The sequence below is a fragment of the Carcharodon carcharias genome, chromosome 3 (genome assembly GCF_017639515.1).
Source record: "Carcharodon carcharias isolate sCarCar2 chromosome 3, sCarCar2.pri, whole genome shotgun sequence".
Classification (NCBI taxonomy): domain Eukaryota; kingdom Metazoa; phylum Chordata; class Chondrichthyes; order Lamniformes; family Lamnidae; genus Carcharodon; species Carcharodon carcharias.
This window is the reverse complement of record NC_054469.1, coordinates 3,695,081-3,712,187: the sequence shown is the minus strand read 5'-3', so window position 1 is coordinate 3,712,187 and position 17,107 is coordinate 3,695,081. Positions and strand designations below refer to the sequence as shown.

Genomic DNA, 17,107 nt, shown 5'->3' with positions numbered 1-17,107 from the left:
CTTCCCTCAAGGACATTAATGAACCAGATGGGTTTTTACGACAATCATGATAGTTGCCATGGTCACCGTTACTGAGAATAGCTTTCAATTCCAGATTTATTCATTGAATTTAAATTCCACCAGTTTTCATGGTGGGATTTGAACCCCTGTCCCTACAGCATTAGCCAGGGCCTCTGGATTACTCGTAGGAACACAGAAACATAGGAGCAGGACTAAGTTATTTGGCTCCTCAAAACTTCATTGAAACCTTAAAGATTCTGAGGGGGGCTTGATAGACTAGATGATGAGAGATTGTTTTCACTAGTCAGCGACTCTGAAACACAGGGGCACAGTCTCAGGATAAAGGGGTCGATCATTTAGGTCTGAGATGAGGAGAAATTCCTTCACTCAAAGGGTTGTGAATCTTTGGAATTCTCTACCCTGGAAGGTTGTGGATGCTCCATCGTTGAGTACATTTAAGGCTGGGATAGACAGATTTTTGGCCTCTCAGGGAATTAAGGGCTTTGGGGAGTGGGTGGGAAAATGGAGTTGAAACGCAAGATCAGCCATGGTCTTGTTGAATGGTGGGGCAGGCTAAACAGGCCTTATGGTCTATTTATGCTTCTATTCCTTGTGTGCAAGTCTGCTCCGTCATTTAACTAGATCATGGCTGATCTGCTAGTGCAACATCATCTTCCTGCACAATCCCCATATCTCTTGGTGTCACTGGCACCCAGAAATCTATCAACCTCTGCTTTGAGCATACTCAATGAGTATGGGGTAGAGAACTGTAAAGATTCACCTGAAGAAATTCCTCCTTACAGTTCTAAATGGCTTACCCCTTATTCTGAGACTGTGTCCCCTGGTTCCTAGATCTCCCCAACCAGGGGAAACATCCTTCTTGCATTTGCCCTGTCAAGCCCCGTAAGAACTTTGTACGTTTCAAGGAAATCACCTCTCATTCTTCTAAACTCTCGAAAATACAGATCCAGTCTCCTCAATTTTTCTTCATAGGACAATCTCACCATCCCAGGGATTAGGCTGGTGAATCTTCGTTGCACTCCCTCTACGACCAGTATATCCTTCCTTAGGTAAGGACACCAAAACTGTACACAACATTCCAGGCGTGGTCTCATCAAGGCTCAATACAACTGCAGCAAGACTCCCTTACTCCTATGCTTAAGTCCCCTTGCAATAAAGGCTAACCAACCCTTTACCTTCCCAATTGATTGTTGCATGTTTGCCTTCAGTGACTTATGAACAGGAACATCCAGGTGCCTTTGAACATCAACACTTCCCAATCCCTGGGGGAATGGAGGAACTGGAGGAACAGCAACCTCATCTTCTGATTAGGCACTTTACAGCCTTCCAGACTTAACAATGAGTTCAACAACTTCAGACCATGAGCTCTCTCCTCCAACCTCATCCCCCTATTTTTAATCCCCTTTTTTCTACATTCATTTTTATTTTGTACCCACTTATTTTTATTCATTTATCTGTGGTTTTATCCCCTTTTTTATCCCATTTTCTATCCTTTTATTTCCCCACCAACGCCCCACCCCCCACCCCACTCTCAGGGCCATCTGTTACTTGTTCCATGTTGTTCATTCACACAATGCTATCCTTGTTCTGTTATTATCATTCTGCTTTCTTACCTTTATGCCACCAATAGCACCTGTTTTTTAAGCACTAACCGCTACCATTAGTTCATGCCATCTCGGTCAATCCCTCCTTTGTCCCCACCTATCGCTGGCCTTCTATCCAGCTCCACCTGGCCCACCCACCTTAAACAGTATCAATTTCATCACATTTCCACTTCTCTTCAGCTCTGAAGAAGAGTCATACAGATTCGAAACGTTAACTCTGTTTCTCTTGCCACAGATGCTGCCAGACCTGAGTTTTTCCAGCATTTTCTGTTTTTGCTTCCCAATCTCTATCCATTTAAAAACTCTGTATTTCTGGTTTTCCTACCAAAGTGGATAAAGTCACACTTATTCACATTATATTCCATTTGCCATGTTCTTGCCCATTCACTTAGATTGCCCAAATCCCCTTAAAGCCCCCTTGCATCCTCCTCACAACTCACATTCGCACCTAGTTTTGTGTCATCAGCAAACTTGGAAACATTACATGTGGTCCTCACATCCAAATCATAGACTCATAGACGTTTACACACAGAAGGAGGCCATTTAGCCCATTGTGTCCACACAGGTAAACAAAGATCTGACTATATTAATCCCATTTTCCAGCCCTGGAGGCTATGGCAATGCAAGTGAATATCTAAATACTTCTTAAATACATTACAGGAAGGACGTAATAGCTCTGGAGAGAGTGTAGAGGTGGTTTACAAGAATGTTGCCTGGGTTAGAAAAGTGTAGCTGGGGGAGACATTGAATAGGTCGGGGTTATTTTCCTTGGAACAAAGAAGGCTGAGAGGTGACTTGATTGAGGTGTACAAAATTATGAGGGGAATAGATAGAGTGGACAGGATCAAATTGTTTCCCTTGGAGGAGAATTCTAGAACCAGGGGACATAGATTCAAGATAAGTGGCAGAAGGTGTAGGGGGGACATGAGGAAGAACTTTTTTACGCAGAGGGTAGTGGGTGTCTGGAATTCGCTGCCCAAGTTGGTGGTAGAGGCAGAAACTCTAAACTCTTTTAAAAAGTACCTGGATCTGCACCTTAAGTGCTGAAAGCTGCAGGGCTATGGGCCGAGTGCAGGAAGGTGGGATTAGAAAGGGCACCTGGGTGTCCTCGGGCTGGCATTGACAAGATGGGCCGAATGGCCTCCTCCTGTGCTGTAACTGTGCTATGGTTCTATGTTACGAGGGCTTCTGAATTAACCAGCCTTTCAGGCAGTGAGTTCCAGACTCCCACCACCTTTTGGGTGAAAATATTTCTCCGTAACTCCCATCTTAGCCTTCTACCTCTTGCCTTAAATCTATGCCCCCTGGTAATTGACCCCTCTACTAATGGAAGAAGTGCCTTCCTATCCACCCTATCTATGCCCCTCATAGTCTCATCCACCTCTATCAGGTCCCCTCTCAACCTTTACTGCTCCAAGGAAAACAACCCCAGCCTATCCAATCTTTCCTCATAGCTCAGACCCTCCAGCACAGGCAACATCCTGGGAAATCTCCTCTGCACCCTCTCCAGTGTAACCACATCCTTCCAATGGAGAGAGAAACAAAGTTAACATTTCGAGTCTGTATGACCCTTCTTCAGCTCTGAAGAAGCTTCATATGGACTCGAAACATTAACTTTGTTTCTCTCTCTCCACAGATGCTTTCAGACCTGCTGAATTTTTCCAGCATTTTCAGTTTTTGTTTTAGATTTCCAGCATCCTCAGTATTTTGCTTTTATTTACATCCTTCCTGTAATGTGATGACCAGAACTGCACTCCAGTTGTGGCCTAACCAACGTTTTATATAGTTCCAGCATAACCTCCCTGCTCTTGTACTCTATGCCTCAGCGAATAATGGCAAGGATTCCATATGCCTTCTTAACCACCTTATCTACCTGCCCTGCTACCTTCAGGGATCTGTGGAAATGCACATCAAGGTGCCTCTGATCTTCAGTACTTTCCAGGGTCCTACCATTCATAGTGTAATCCCTTGCCTTGTTAGCCCTCCCCAACTGCATTACCTCACACTTTTTCAGGTTGAATTCCATTTACCACTGCTCTGCCCACCTGACTGGTCCATTGATATCTTCCTGCAGTTTATGGTTGTCCTTCTCACTATTCACCACCTTACCAGTTTTCGTGTCATCCATGAACTCCTTAATCATACCCCTTATATTTAAGTCCACATCATTTATGTACATCACAAACAGCAAGAGTCCCAGCACCGAGCCCTGTGGAATCCCAATGGAAACAAACTTCCAGTAACAGAAACATCCCTCTACCATCACCCTCTGCTACCTGCCTCTCAGCCAATTTTGGATCCAACATGCCACTTTGCTTTGGATCCCATGGGCTCTTACTTTCTTGACCAGTCTGCCATGAGGGACCTTATCAAAAGCCTTGCTAAAGTCCATGTAGACCACATCAAATACATTAGCCTCATCAACACTCCTGGTTATCCCCTCAAAAAATTCAATCAAATTTGTCAAACACGACCTTCCCTTAACAAATCCATGCTGACTATCCCTGATTAATCCATGTCTCTCCAAGTGCAGATACATTGTGTCCCTCAGAGTTGTTTCTAGTAACTTCACCACCACCAAGGTTAGTCTGACTGGCCTGTAATTTCCTGGTCTATCCCTTCCTCCCTTTTTTAATAATGGGACAATATTAGCAGTCCTCCAGTCCTCTGGCACCTCACTTGTGGCCAGCGAGGATTTGAAAATTACTGCCAGGGCCCCTAATATCTCTTCCCTTACCTCCCTCAACAGCCTGGGATACATCTCATCTGGGCCTGTGGATTTATCCATTTTTAAGGCCGCTAAATGCACTAGTATGTCCTCTCTCTCTATGTTATTTTCCTCTAATATTTCACAGTCCTCCACCCTGATGTCTATACCTGCATCGTCCTTTTCCATTGTGAAGACCAACACAAAGTATTCATTAAGGACTGTACCCGTGTCTTCCAGGTACACACACACATTACCTCTATGGTCCCTAATTGGCCCTATTCTTTCCCTAGTTATTCTATTGTTCTTTAACTACTTAAAAAAAAAACCCTTTGGGTTTTCCTTTATTCAACCCACCAATGTTTACTCACGCACCCTCTTAGCTTTCCTAATTTCCTTTTTAAGTACCTCTCTACACTTTTTATACTCCGCTAGGGACTCTGCCATTTTGAGCCCTTGGTATCTGCCATAAGCTTCGCTTTTTTTCTTAATCCTAACTTTTAGTCCTTTGACATCCAGGGTTCCCCAAACTTAGTCCTCCCCTTTCTCTTTACAGGAATATATTTGCCCTGTACTCTCAATATTTCCTCCTTGAATGCCTCCCACTGCTCTGAGTAGCTGTTCCCAGTCCACTTGGCCCAAATCATATCTCAACTTAGTAAAATTAGTCTTTCCCCAGTTTAGAACTTTTATTCCTGGCCCAACCTTATCCTTTTCCATAACTATCCTAAATCTAACTGAGTTATGGTCACTATCTCCAAAATGCTCCCCTACTAATACACCTTCCACCTGCCCGGGTTCATTTCCGAATATTAGGTCTCAAACTGCCCCCAACAAGGGATTGTTGGGTTTTCTATGTACTGGCGAAAAAAGTTCTTCTGGATGCAACTTAAGAATGTTGCTCCCTCCCTACCTCGCACACTAACCTATCCCAGTTAATATTTGGCTAGTTAAAATCCCCGACTATTACTGCCTTATTATTCTTACACTTCTCTGAAATTTGATTACATATTTGACCCTCTATCTCTCCCTGACTGTTTGGGGGACTATAGTACACACCCAACAGTGGGTTTAACCCTTTTGCATTTTTTACTTCTACCCATATAGCCTCATTTGATGATCATTCCAGGATATCATCCCTCCTCACTGATATAATTGATTCCTTGATCAATATTGCAACCCCCCACTCCTTCTATCCCCCTCTCTATCTCATCTGAATACCCTATAGCCAGGAGTGTTGAGCTGCTAATCCTGCCCTTCTTTTAGCCAAATCTCGGTGATCGCTATGATATCATCCTCCCACATGCCTATCTGTGCCCTCAGCTCGTCTGTCTTATTCTTCAAGCTCTTTGTATTAAAATATATTCTGTTTAGCCTTGCTAAATTCACTTCTTTCTTATCTAGCCTATGTTTCCTCTGCCTTCCAAACTCACTCACTAGTGTTTTAACTTCTAATTCCATCTCAGCTTCTCTCCCCTCTGAACTACTTTTCAGGATCCCATCCCCTTGTCAATTTAGTTTAACTCTACCCCATTGATATAAATTATGAATAGCTGGGTCCCTAACACTGGTCCTTGTGGCACCCCAGTAGTCAGAGCCTGCCAACCTGAAAATGATGCGTTTATCCCGACTCTGTTTTCTGTCCGTTAGCCAATTCTCAATCCCCCAATCCCATCTGCTCTAATTTTGGTTACTAACCTCCTGTATGGGAGCTTATCAAAATCCTTCTGAAAATCTAAATATGCCACATCTACTGGCTCTCTCTTAACTCTCCTGCTAGTAACATACTCAAAAAACTCCAACAAGTCTGTCAAACATGATTTCCCTTTCATAAATCCACATAGAAACTAATGGCGAGAATGGTCACAGTCAAAGTGCCCAGTTATCACTCCCTTTGGAATAGGTTTTAGCATTTTCCCTAATAATGATGTCAGGCTAACAGATCTGTAGTTCCCTATTTTATCTCTCCATCCTTTCTTAAATAATGGGGTTAGATTTGCTTTTTTTCAGTCTGCAGGCACCAAAATCAGAATCTATAGAATTTTGAAAGATGATTACCAATGGGTCCACTATCTCCAAAGCCACCTCTTTCAACACTCTGGATGTAGATCATCTGGTACAGGGGATTTATCAACTTTCAGTCCCATTCATTTCTCCAGCACTAACTTTTTCCAAATACTAATTTCTTTCAGAATCTCAATCTCACTAGTCCTTTGGCTGCCCAATATTCCAGGGAGGTTTTTTGTGAAGACAGACACAAAGTATTTGTTTAGATTCACTGCTATTTCCTTCTTCCCCATTATAAATTCTCCATTCTATGCCTGTGATAGCCCATATTTGTCTTTACTAATCTTTTCCTGTTTACATACCTATAGAAGCTTTTACAGTCTGTTTTTATGTTCCGCACTACTTTACTTTCATATTCTATTTCCTCTTTTTCATCAATTTCTTGATTCTCCTTTGCTGAATTTTAAAATGCTCCCAATCTTCAGGCTTACTACTGATTTTTGGCAACTTTATAAGCCTCTTCCTTTGATCTGATAGAATCCTTAACTTCTCTTGTTAGTCATAGTTTGATTACTTTTCTTGTTGGCTTTTTGTGTCTTAAAAGGAATGTAAATGTGTTGCAAACCATGTATTAATTCTTTAAATGGTAGCCATTGCTCGTCTACTGTCATGTCTTTTAATGCAGTTTGCCAACTACCTCAGCCAACTAGCTAGCTGAAGCTAAGCATTGACATAGAAAGGAGCACATTGCAACCAAGGGAGCCCACCCACCCCTTCCCCCCCACAATCTGCCCTACCTGTGACAGAGACTGGGTCGCGCATTAGACTCTTCAAACACCTGAGAACTCATTTTTAGTGTAGAAGCAAGTCATCCTTGACCCCGAGGGACTGCCCAATAAGATGTAAATGGCTAGTCCAGTTCAGTTTCTGGTCAATGGTGACCCCCCAGGATGTTGATATTGGGGGATTCAGTGATGGTAATGCCATTGAACATCTCTTGTTGAGATGGTCACTGTCTGGCACTTGTGTGGCGCAAATGTCACTTGCCAGCCCAAGCCTGGATATTGCCCAGTTCTTGCTGCTTTTGGACAAGGACTGCTTCAGTATCCAAGGAGTCGTGAATGGTGCTGAACATTGTGCAATCATCTGCGAACATCCCCCTTCTGACTTTATGATGGAAGAAAGGTCATTGATGAAGCAGCTGAAGATGATTGGGCCGAGGACACTACCCTGAGGAACTCCTGCAGTGATGTCCTGGAGCTGAGATGACTGACCTCCAACAACCACAACCATCTTCCTTTCTGCTAGGTATGACTCCAACCAGCAGAGTTTTTCCCGATTCCCATTGACTCCAGTTTTGCTAGGGCTCCTGGATACCACATTCAGTCAAATGCCACCTTGATGCCAAGGGCAGTCATTCTCACCCCACCTTCTTTTGTCCATGTTCTTTTGTCCATGTTTGAACTGAGGCTGTAATGAGGCCAGGAGGTGAGTAACCTACTTCCACCTCTGTAACATCATCCCTAACTCAGTCCAGCCACTAATAAAACCCATGTGGGGAGCTCAGTCATCTCGACTCAGCCATTCCAATGTTCTCCTTGTTTGCTCTCACACCCTAAACTGCACCTACTGCTCCTATCTTTTTCTAAACCCCAAGCCTCACTCCCCTGTCTTTGCATCTGTTCTTGCTGTCTACAATGGCTTCTGTTCCTGTTTACAATTTGAAGCCTCGTGTTTTGTCCCATCGCAACGCTATTACATCCTTCCCTTCCCAATAAACTCTACATTCCACCGACATTGGCCTCTTGAACATCCTTCCCTAATGGCTATCTGGCTCCCTATACTTTCGGGTTGCTGCCATGTTCTTATGAGCCAGAAAAGGTGATAAGAAAAGGAGCAGGAGGCCAATCAGCCCCGTGAGCCTGCTCCACCATTCAATAAGATCAGGGTTGAAGTGACTGTGGCCTAACTCCACTTTTCTGCCTGTGCCCCCCACCCCCTCTAACCCTTGACTCCCTTGTAAATCAAAAAACTGCCTAACTCAGCCTTGCATAAATTCAATGACCCCGCCTTCACTCTCGGATTCCAAAAATTAATGACCCTCAAAGCAGAAATTCCTCCTCATCTCTGTTTTAAATGAGAGACTCCTTATTTTGAATTTGAGCTCCCTAGTTCTAGATTCCCCCATAAGGGGAAAGAAACTCTCAGCATCTACCCTGGCAAGGCCCCGTCAGAATCTTACATGTTTCAATAAGATCACCTCTCATTCTTCTACAGGCCCAAACTGCTCAACTTTTCCTCATAAGATAATCCCTTCATCCCAGGAATCAGCCAAGTGAACCTTCTCTGAACTGCTTCCAATATAAATATAACCCTCCTTAAGTAAGGAGACCAAAGCTGCACACAGTACTCCAGGTGCAGTTTCCCCAATGGCCTCTATAGATTTATACTTTTATATTCCATCCCCCTTGCAATAAAGGCTGACATTCCATTTTCCTCCTTAATTATTTGTTAACATGGCGCAGGTCCATTTCTGTCCGATTTTGTTAAAGGCATGACATAAGTGCAAGTATTTACTGTTTTTATTACCTTGACTCTCACAGGGACGCAGGTTTTCCTGTGCACACACCCCTGAAATCGTGACAGTCACAGCTACACAGGCACCAATCTGCGTACTTACCTGTACACACAAGAGTTAGCGACATTGATAGGGGCAAAGGTACTTCCCTGTACACACACACACCCCTGAATTAGTGACAGTTGCAGCAACACAGGTACCAATTTGCAAAGTTACCTGTACACACAAAAGTTAGTGACACTGGTAGGGACACAGGTACTTTCCTGTACACACACACACCCCTGAATTAGTGACAGTCACAGCAACAAAGGCACCAATCTGCATACCTACCTGTACACACAAGAGTTAGTGACACTGATAGGGACACAGGTACTTTCCTGTACACACACCCCTGAATCAGTGACAGTCACAGGGACATAGCTTGTTCACTTACCTGCCAGAGTCAGCTCTGGGGTGTGGGAAGCGTAGATTTTTCCGCTCGCTAACAGCTCCAGTCCAGATATTTGCAAAGACCCCTCCCTGTGCCTGAGTGGGCCACACGATCTCTGTACCTGGCGCTGGCGCTGGCACCTGAGCTGCTGGGAGTAAGGCGGCCGCAGCTCGGTCCTAACGCTTCGCGGCTGGGGCTGCAGACTTTACAGCGACCCTAACTCGGAGCGGTCGGTCATAACCTGGCGCTGCCGCTCAGAGATCCAGGAAAGCTGGCTTCGACACCGGAGGAACCTGGAACCCCACATCCGGTGAAGAGAGGCTCGTCCCTCCCAGCAGGGTGTGGAGGGTGCAGTCACTCCCACACTGAGTTAACAAACTTTCACCCAACTGGAAAGCCAGCGTTGCTGAAGCAGCAGAACAGGCGGTTGCATGTGAAAAATAAACACTTTTCGCAGCGTTTGAGTTTGAGTGAATAAAGTTTCACCTCTGGGGCTTTGTGCATTCTCAGGTGAAGTTGCTGAGCTGCCCCTACCCCGCCAACCCTTCTGGGATTATCCTGCAATCTCCAGACATTGAAGGTTAATCTCTTGGGTGCTGTTGACAGCAGTTTGAGAGGGGAGGGGGTGGTGGTGTCAGGAAGGTATACATTTTTTTTGAAAAAAAAAGTTTCGTTTTATTTGCACACTTATTTATTATTTATAATCAGAGTGGAAATTAGGAGTCTGTTTTCTTGGACATGAATGTTACCAGCTCGAGCTGGTAGTCCTACACTCCAAATCATCAGCAAGGAATGAGCCAGGTTTACGAGGGCCTCTCAAACCCCATGTATTAAGGTGCCTGTTAGAACCTGCCTCACCGTTGGCAGGAACGCAACTCTCCATTATCCAGTCCTCCCTCTGTCCTGTACCTGCAGCAAACAGAATTCCAGATGAATTCCAATCCAGCCAGTCACTTCCATTGAAGCTTAATCCGCATATTCCCTGCTGCAGAACTGTTGTGGAATTATTTGTCTTTCACCAGCCCCCACATTTCTCAGCCTCTCTCCTAAAGGCATTAACTCATGTCAAACATCCTACAAAACATAAACAGAATTACCTGGAAAAACTCAGCAGGTCTGGCAGCATCGGTGGAGAAGAAAAGAGTTGACGTTTCGAGGCCTCATGACCCTTCGCCAGAACTTGTAGAATTCTACAAAACATGTTTTACAATCAAACAAAAAGATTAGCATATTATCCAAATGGTGAGAGGGTGCAGAGGGATCTGGGTGTCCTAGTGCATGAATCACAAAAGGCTAGTATGCAGGTACAGCAGGTAATTAGGAAAGCTAATAGAATGTTATTGTTTATAGTGAGGGGAATTGAATACAAAAGTAGGCAGGTTATACTTCAGTTGAATTGGGCACTAGTGAAACCACATTTGGAGAACTGTGTACAATATTGGTCACCCTATTTAAGGAAGGATGTAAATGCATTGGAAGCAGTTCAGAGAAGGTTTACCAGACCAATACCAGGAATGGGTGGGTTGTCTTATGAGGAAAGGCTGGATAGGTTAGGCTTGTATCCACTGGAGTTTAGAAGAGTAAGGGGTGAGTTGATTGAAACATATAAGATCCTGAGGGGTCTGGACAGGGTGGGTGTAGGGAGGGTGTTTCCTTTTGTGGGAGAATCTAGAACTAGGGGCCACTGTATAAAATTAGGGGTTGTCCATTTAAAACAGATGAGGCAAATTTTTTTCACTCAGAGGGTCGTGGGTTTTTGGAACTCTCTTCCTGAAAAGGTGGTGGAGGCAGGGCCTTTGAATATTTTTAAGGCAGAGGTGGATAGATTCTTGGTGAGCAAGAGGATGATAGGTTATCGGGGGTAGGTGGGATGCAGATTTGAGGTTACGATCAGATCAGCCGTGACCTTATTAAATGGTGGAGCTGGCTCGAGGGTCTGAGTGGCCTAATCCTATTCCTTGCTCATATGAATGTACATGTCACACTTAAATATATCACACCTAACATTGAAGCTGAGTGTCTTGGGCTACAGGAAGATATAGACAGGATGGTCAAATGGGCAGATAAGTGGCAGATGGAATTTAACCCTGAAAAGTGTGAGGTGATACACTTTGGAAGGAGTAATTTGACAAGAAAGTATTCAATGAACGGCATGACACTAGGAAGTTCTGAGGAACAAAGGGATCTTGGCATGTGTGTCCATAGATCTCTGAAGGTAGAGGGGCATGTTAGTGGGGTGGTGAAAAAGGCATAAGGGACACTTGCCTTTATCAATTGAGGCATAGATTATAAGAGTGAGGAGGTCATGTTGGAGTTGTATAGAACCTTGGTGAGGCCACAGCTGGAGTACTGTGTGCAGTTCTGGTCGCCACATTATAGGAAGGATGTGATTGCACTGGAGGGGGTGCAGAGGAGATTCACCAGGATGTTGCCTGGGATGAAACATTTAAGTTATGAAGAGAGGTTGGATAGACTTGGGTTGTTTTCGTTGGAGCAGAGAAGGCTGAGGGGCGACCTGATTGAGCTGTACAAGATTATGAGGGGCATGGACAGGGTGGATAGGGAGCAGCTGTTCCCCTTAGTTGAAGGGTCAGTCATGAGGGAACATAAGCTCAAGGTGAGGGGCAGGAGGTTTAGGGGGGGTGTGAGGAAAAACTGTTTTAACCAGAGGGTGGTGATGGTCTGGAATGCGCTGCCCGGGAGGGTGGTGGAGGTGGGTTGCCTCACATCCTTTATAAAATATCTGGATGAACAATTGGCACATAACATTCAAGGCTATGGGCCAAGTGCTGGTAAAGGGAATTAGGTAGGCAGGTCAGGTGTTTATCACATGTTGGTGCAGACTCGATGGGCTGAAGGGCCTCTTCTGCACTGTGTGATTCTGTGAATTGATCAGTTTTGCATTCATGAATCAGGATGTTGAAGGTTTGCAGGTTCTGTAACTGATATGTCAGACATCACAGTGAAAACCATCCTGAGATATGGCAGGAGCTTCAGTGATGCCTAACCTAAATCAGGTGGGCCTCTATTTGCTAGGACTGTTGCTGATTGTATCCAGGCAATGCTTGGATGAGATCAGCCAACATGATAATCTTTTAACTGAAACCAATTAAACCAAATCAACAAAATTGGGATAAATCAGGCACAGCCCCTAATTCAGGTCAGCTGTAAAACCAAGGACAAAATTTAAAGGAACCTTACAAACTTTAAATCAAAATGTGATTAAAGGGGTCAACAAAACACCCCAGTCACCGCGGTGCCCACCGAGCACGGAAGGCCTTGAGCGTGTCAGCAGACACCGCGTGCTCCCTCTCCAGGGACATCCGGCAGCGAACGTAGCCGCGGAAGAGGGACAAACAATCGGGCGGGAACAGCCAACATGATACCAAGCCTGGAATCTAATGATCTTTTGACTCAGTAATTACTGGCCCATTGAGCAAGGTGAGCCTTAATTAATAGTTTTACACAATATGCAATATCACCTCTCTGATGTATTTTCTGATTATTGTATGCAATTTGTTCTCTCTGATAATGTCAGCACAGTTACAGGAAGGGAAGTGATGTCACTATAACTGCTCTGTTATTTCCAGTTAGGTCCAATTCAGTTTATTATTTATAAATAACATGTATCATCCTGTTCCATGTTCATAATGTCTGGCCTAATGAAAGCTGCAAACCAAAAAGGATTCAGATCCTCCATGGGACTAGCCAGACCATAACTCTACATTTGCCCTCTGTCACAACTAAATCATTATTTATTGCTCCAGATGATAATCATTGTCAAATACTAGATAAATTATAAATTTTAAATCTGACATTGATGGATTTTTAATCAGAGGTATCCTGGCTGGTCTCTCACATTCTAGCCTCTCTAAACTTGAGGTCATGTAAACCTCTGTTGCCTGTGTCTTAACTCACAGCAAGCCTTGTTCCCCTATTACCCCTCTGCTCACTTGCCCACATTCTGCCATATTCTCAAATCCCTCCATGGCCATGACCCTCCCTATCTCTCCAACCTCACAAACCTCTGAGATCTCTGTGCTCCTCTAATTCTAGCTTCTTCCGCATTTCCAATTACAATTGCTCCTTGACTGATAGCCTTCAGTTGCCAAGGTCCAAACTCTGGAATTTCCTCCCTAAATGTACAAACATAGAAACTAGGAGCAGGAGCAGGCCATTTGGCCCTTCGAGCCTGCTCCACCATTCAATATGATCATGGCTGACCCTCTAACTCAACACCATATTATCACTTTCTATCCTTACCCCTTGATGCCCCTAATATCCAAAAGTTTATCAATTTCTTTCTTGAATATACTCAGTGACCTGCCTCTGTGGTAGAGAATTCCACAGGTTGACCACCCTCTAAGTGAAGAAATGTTTCCTCATCTCAGCCCTAAATGCCTTGCTCCGTATCCTGAGACTGTGGCCCCTGGTTCTCTACTACCAGCCAGGGGAAACATCCTCTCTGCATCCAGTCTGTCAACTCTGTTAGAATTTTATATGTTTCAATCAGATCCCCTCTCACCAATCTCTCCTCATACAACAATCCTGCCGCTTCCGGTATCAGCCTAGTGAACCTTCGCTGCACTCCCTCTGTGGCAGGTATATCCTTTCTTAGGTAGGGAGACCAAAACTGCACACAATACTCCAGGTGTGGTCTCACCAAGGCCCTGTATAACTGCAGTAAGACATCCCTACTTCTGACTGAAATCCTCTTGCAATGAAGGCCAACATACCATTTGCCTCCCTAATTGTTGCTGCACCTGCAGCATGTACTTTTATTGTACTTTTATTGACTGGTGTACAAGGACACTCAGATCCCTTTACATCCACATTTCCCAATATATCACCATTTAAATAATACTCTGCCTTTTTGTTTTCCACACTGAAGTGTATAATTTCACACTTATCCACATTATACTGCATCTGCCATGTGTTTGCCCACACACACAACTTGTCTAAATCGCCCTGAAGCCTCCTTGCAGCCTCCTCACAATTCACAACCCCGCCCAGTTTTGTGTCGTCAGCAAACTTGGAAATATTGCATTTGTTTCTTCATCCAAGTCATTTATATATATCGTGAATAGCTGAGGCCCAAGCACTGATCCCTGTGGTACACCACTAGTCACCACCTGCCATCCGGAAAAAGACCCATTTATTCCCACTCTCTGTCAACCAATTCTCAGTCCATGCCAGTATATTACCCCCAATCCCATGTGCTTTAATTTTGCCGACTATCCTCTTATGTGGGACCTTATCAAAAGCCTTCTTGAAATTCAAATACACCACATCCACTGGTTCTCCCTTATCTATTCCACTGGTTACATCTTCAAAAAACTCCAGTAGATTAGTTAAGCATGATTTCCCTTTCATAAACCCATGCTGACTTTGTCTAATCCCACTAATGCTTTCCAAGTGTTTTGTTACCACGTCTTTTATAATAGACTCTAGCATTTTCCCCACTACTGATGTTAGGCTAACTGGTCTGTAATTCTCGGTTTTTTCTCCCTCCTTTTTTAAACAGTGGGGTTACATTTGCCACCCTCCAATCTGTAGGAACTGCTCCAGAGTCTATAGAATTTTGGAAGATGACCACCAAAGCATCCAATATATCCAGGGCCACTTCCTTTAGTCTTCTGGGATGTAGATTATCAGGACCTGGGGATTTTTCAGCCTTTAACCTTATTAATTTCTCTAGCACCTTTTTTTTACTAATACTGATTTTCTTCAATTCCTCCCTCTCATTGAACCCTTGGTTCCCTAACATTTCTGGAAAATTATTTGTGTCCTCTTTTGTGAAGACAGAACCAAAATATGTGTTCAATTCTTCTGCCATTTCTTTGTTCCCCATTATAATTTCCCCAATTTCTGACTGTAAGGGACCTACATTTGTCTTCGCTAATTTTTTCCTCTTCACATATTTATAGAAGCTTTCACATGCCAGTTTTTATATTCCCTGCAAGGTTACTCTGATACTCCATTTTCTCTTTCTTGATCAATCTTTTTGTCCAATTTTGCTGAATTCTAAACTGTTCCCAATCCTTGGGCTTGCTGCTTTTTCTGGCAATTTTAAATGTCTCCTCTTTGGGTGTCATTCTATCCCTAATTTCCTTTGTAAGCCATGGTTGAGCCATCTTTGATGTTTTATTTTTGCATCAGACAGAAATGAATAATTGTTGTAATTCTTGCATACGTTCCTTGAATATTAGCTATTGTCTATCCACCATTAGCCTTTTTTAGTAAGGTTCTCCAATCCATCATTGCCAACTCGCACCTCATACCCTCGTAGTTCCCTTTATTTAGATTCAGGACCCCAGTTTCATATTCAACTTCTTCACTCTCCATCCTAATGAACAATTTTATCATTTTATGGTCGCTCTTCCCCAAGGAACTCCACACAACAAGATTATTAATTAATCCTTTCTCATTGCACAATATCCAGTCCAGGATAGCCTGCTCTCCAGTTGGTTCCTCAACGCATTGGTCTAAAAAATCATCACGTACACACTCCAGGAAATCCTCCTCCACAGTATTATTGTTAGTTTGGTTTGTCCCATCTGTACGTAAATTAAAGTCACCCATGATTATAGTTGTAGCCTTATTGCATGCATCTCTAATTTCCTGTTTAATGCCTTCCCTTACATCTCCAATACTGTTTGGGGGTCTATAGACAACCCCCACCAATGTTTTCTGCCCTTTAGTGTTTCTTATCTCCACCCAAACAGATTCCACATCATAATTTCCCAAGCCAATATCCTTCCTCACTATTGCATTGATTGCCTCCTTTACTAACAGTGCTACCCCCCTCCTTTCCCTATTTGTCTGTCCTTCCTAAATATTGAATACCCCTGGATGTTCGGTTCCCATCTTTGGTCACCTTGCAGCCATGTCTCTGTAATTGCAATTATATCATAACCGTTTATATCTATTTGCGCTGTTAATTCATCTACCTTATTGCATATTCTCCACGCATTAAGATACAATGCCTTTAGGCTTGTCTTTTTAATCTTGTTAGTCATTTTAGCTTTATTTTGCACTACGACCTCATTTGTTTTTTGCCCTCGTGTTTTCTGCCTTTGCATTGTCTTCCCTCCCCAAACATACTTCTCTGGGTTGAATTCCATTTGCCACTTTTCTGCCCACCTGACCAGTCCATTGATACCTTCCTGCAGTCTACAGCAATCCACCTCACTATCTACCGTGTTGCTAATTTTTGTGTCGTCTGCAAACTTCTTGTTCATTCCTCCTACATTTACGTTCAAATCATTAATATATAGTGCAGAAAGCAGGGGACCCAGCACGGAACTCTGCAGAACCCACAGGAAACAGGCTTCCAGTCAGAAAAAACATCCATCAACAATTACAGTTTGTTTCTTGCCACTGAGCCAATTTTGTATCCAGTTTGCTACATTCCTCTTGGTCCCATGGGCTTTTATTTTTTTAACCAGCCTGCCATGTTTGATCTTGTCAAACCTTGCTAAAATCCATGCAGACCACATCAACTGCACTACCCTCATCAATCTCCCTTGTTACTTCCTCAAAAAATTCAATCAGATTATTCAGACACGATCCTCCCTTAACCAATCCATGCTGACTGCCCTTGATTAATCCATACCTTTCTAAGTGACAGTTTATCTTGTCTCTCAGAATTGATTCCAATAATTTGACCACTACTGAGTTCAGACTGACTGGCCTGTAATTATTTGGTCTAACCTTCACTCCCTTTTTAAGCAAAGGTGCAGCATTAGCTGACTTCAATC

The 17,107-nt window shown here is 43.6% G+C and overlaps 1 protein-coding gene across 1 annotated transcript in view; it reads right to left on the bottom strand.

Moving 5' to 3' along the window:
* The window catches only part of fam83hb (family with sequence similarity 83 member Hb), a 65,885-nt gene extending 56,250 nt beyond the window's left edge, over window positions 1-9,635 (bottom strand). Inside the window, exon 1 of the mRNA XM_041183339.1 lies at window positions 9,351-9,635. The gene's annotated coding sequence lies outside the window, so the exon portion shown is untranslated. The remainder of the gene's footprint in view (window positions 1-9,350) is intronic.
* Between the last annotated feature and the right edge of the window lie 7,472 nt (window positions 9,636-17,107).